This window comes from Pinus tabuliformis, chromosome 9 (assembly GCF_031772625.1).
Source record: "Pinus tabuliformis cultivar Carrire ecotype Pingquan chromosome 9, CPIR1, whole genome shotgun sequence".
NCBI classification, from domain to species: Eukaryota; Viridiplantae; Streptophyta; class Pinopsida; order Pinales; family Pinaceae; genus Pinus; species Pinus tabuliformis.
In genome coordinates this window covers 315,185,338-315,189,119 of record NC_142307.1, presented here as the reverse complement: position 1 = coordinate 315,189,119, position 3,782 = coordinate 315,185,338, and positions in this window count along the sequence as shown.

The following is a 3,782-nucleotide window of genomic DNA, read 5'->3' as shown; positions in this document are numbered from 1 at the left end:
AAAATATTCACGAGAGTGGATCGCTAGCCTATAGAGCCACCTCCTTTTCTCTTGTCAATTTCAATGAAGTAGGGAAACTACTGGTAGACATGATATCCTATGTTCTAGGTTTCAAAACAAGTGAGCACATTGATGAAACCATTCTGGTCCTATTGTCTGTATATAGCCCAGGACAACCCCCTGTTGTCAAGTACAAATACGCTAAATTTATCTCCAACAAGATACATGACCAACTACTGAAACTGGATAGGGAGGGAGTCTTCAAATACTCATCATACATTTATCATTTGTTCATGTATTATCTGGTAGACTTCTTCCAATGCCCCATTAAAAGATTGGACTCTAAAGGGGAAAAGAGGTCTGTAATTTTCTGGACCTCGGTCTTTCATGAAGTCCAGAACTCCCCCTACTCTTACTGTGAGTTTATTGACCTGTTTTCCTATCCAGTCTCTTGTCTTCTAAAGAGAACTCCTCCTGCTAGACTATCTTATGACATGAAGAAAATATTGCAGCTTTCAAAGAACTACAAAATAGGTGACTGGTACTTTTACCGGAATCACACTATCAATAGGATCTATGTCTGTGAGCTTTGTCCCTCCAGGCTCCCAAGGTATGTGCCAATGAGACTCTTTGCCTTGGAGTATTACAGGCAACTCATCAATTCGGACTTAAGTCATTTTCATAGTGCCAAGAAGAAGGCTCACTTGAAATTCAGAGACCAACTAGGCCCCTTTGTCATGAACAAGAAAAAGGTTGGAAAGATGTTGATCAAATATTGGGGCAGAAACTCAAGTTAAAGAGGAGTTTCCGGTGGGTTCCTTATGACCCAGATGGCTTTATCAGTGCCAGAAAAAATAAAATATAGGCTGACAGCCTATGAGCATTGTAAAATCCCACAAATTGAACAATATGCCAACCAAGATGAGTGGGTGGCAGGGACACTAGTTGAGGAATTTACCCAAGAAGAAATTATGGAGAAAAATGTCAAAGATTTAGAAAAAACTCTTGACTTGGATTCTTTTGAGCAGGAAACATTCAAACCGCCACAACAAGTCCGAGAAGGCCCATCTACTACTGCAGCTTCACAAGCTACCCAAGAAAGATCTACTTCAGCAACAGGTACAACAAAAGGCAAGGAGGTAATGGATGCAGGGCAGGAAACAGTGACGAAACAGCCTACTACCTCAAAGGAGCAGAGTCAAGGGCAAGCCCCTCCACAACAAACTGAGGCACTACAAGTGTCAGCTTTACAGACTCCCATTAATGAGGAAAGAGGTAAGAAGCAGGACCAGGAAGAGACTACACCTGCTAGTGGGTCAACACAGCAACCGAAAGCCAAGAGATAAAGAGTTGATCCTCAAGTTGAGGAAGAAATTATTGAAGAAGTGACAGAGAGCCCAAGGAGACAAAGGGAAACAAGCCAGGAGACACCTACTAAGCTCATTCCAGCAAGAGCAAGAGAGGTAGCAAGGTATGGAGGTGTCTTCCTCAAGAGAGAAATGCAAGCAACTGGCTGGCATCAAAGCAACTTTCATGGAAATCAAAGCTCAGAATGAGTTGTTAATAGTACAACTATATGATTAGCTTCTCAAGGCAACACCCTCCAAACAACAAAGATTAATGGCAGCCTATGACTTTAAAGAAGAGAAAATGATACTAAGTCATTTCAAGCCAAAGATCCCATAGCCCCAGACAGCTGCAGACTATATAAAGACAAGTTTAGAGGTCCTCTCTAAGGACATACACCCGATGGACCAAATAGAGCTGCATAAACAAACAGGTGAGATGGTCTATGCCACTCTAGCATACAAGGCCATGCTAGCCCATCAGCTGAAGGAATCACTGAAAAACACAAACACTCAATTAGATTTGGAAAGAATGTCTTCCTCTGCTAAAGATAATAGAATAAAGACATTGGAGGAAATTATTGTGGATCTAGGGCATGATCCTAAGAAGGATGCCAAAGCCATTCAAGCCCTCATAAGGAAAAAATAGGATGATATTCCTGCACTCAAAAAGCAATTGAGGCTACCTTCAACAATGCACCCTCAAACTGTAGAACTTGTACAAGAAAAGGAAAAAGAGGATACCATGGATCTACTAGTGAGCATGAACCAAAGAATCATTCAGATGGAAGAAGAGTTGGAGAGAGCACTACAAGGAAAGCAGGGAGAGTCAACCTCCCAACCACCTCAAACAGCTCCAACTGTTGCCACTACTGTTCCTCCCACACAAGCAGCAGTAATCCCTCCTATTGTCCCAGCAACTACAACAACTACAGATGCCACAGCAGCAACAACGACAACACCTGAATCTAGCATGAGCATGGAAGAAATGATAAAAGCAGTCAAGGAGCTAGAAGTTCAGGCAATAGAGGGGAAAGAGGCCAAATAAAAGCTGGCCAAGATGGAGGCAAACTATGACACGTCCAAGATGACAGTGGCTAAGAAACAAAGAGAAATAAAAGCCTTGGACAACAAAATAAAGGCCTTAGAGAAGGAGCTCACTTTGGTTAAAACTCTAGCTGAAATAAAGAAGATTTTGTGGGCCAAAATTAACCAGTCAATCATTGACCAATGGTGGTCGATTCAGGCCATACATGAACAGGTAGAACTTATAGGCCTAGCTCAGTTTGAGACTCAAAGGGCTAGAGTAGCATTGGGAAATATTCCTCAGCAGGCCAATAAAATGATTCACTTCCTCAACACTCGTACCAAAGAGGAATTGGCAGCATTAGATATTAGCAGTAGGACAGATACTATTCTGATAGCAAAAAAGGTGTTGACCCTTAGAAATTTTGTGCAAACTCTGGAAAGTAAGTGCCAAGAAATGCAGGCAGAAATAGATGATTTGAAGTTAAAGCTTGTAGCATTGTAGAACAGAGGATTGCCCAGCCTATTAACCAGCGCCGGAAGACTGCTGACCCGTGACCAGTATGCTACCAGGGTGAATAATTATGTTTCAAATCAGATTACAGCATCCTCAAGTACCTCAGAGGAAACAGGGCCTCCCTCTGGATAGACTCTGTATGACAAATTAGAGAACCTGTTTTATATTGAACATGAAATAAATCACCTCTTTGAAGTGCAACCCAATTTTTACAGATATACTGAAGCAGATGAGACATTAGTAAAGATACAAAGGCATCAATTGCCTAAAGAAGATTGGTGGCAGTCAATGTTGGAGGTTCTACCAAGGTAACTTTGTCTTTGTTTTTCCTTTTGGTCAAATAAAGGTCAGCAGTTCCAGATATACGGGTCAACTGCCAAAGTGTCAAGGTGATAGAAAAAGAAAGTCAAATATGATGGCAGCTCATTAAATCAAAGCAATCACAGGTGGCAAGAGACAGCATATCAACAATGCAAACCAAAGCTACAGCCACCAGTCGAAAAAGAAGCCGGAAAGTCAACAAAATCCAAACACCTAAGGTGGCCAAGTACAACATATTTACTCACTCGGCTTGCGCTGGCTTCCACATCAATTATTGCTATTCAACAAAGTAGATGGATAAATTTATGACTAGATATTTTCCAACGGGATATTTTTGTAACAAACTCTCTTATATATAGACCAAACTCATATTTGTTTTGGGTTGGTGATTTTCTCTCTAAGCTACACTGTAATTTCTGAGACATTCTAATACAAATGGTTGTTGAAGTTCATGGTTTCTGCGTTGTCTGAATGTGCAAATGATGTTCTAGGACATGCTACTGAATTCCTGAGTCATTCAATGGAACAATAAGTTATTCTAAACTGTGTTTTATGTTTTCTGTGTTTACAAA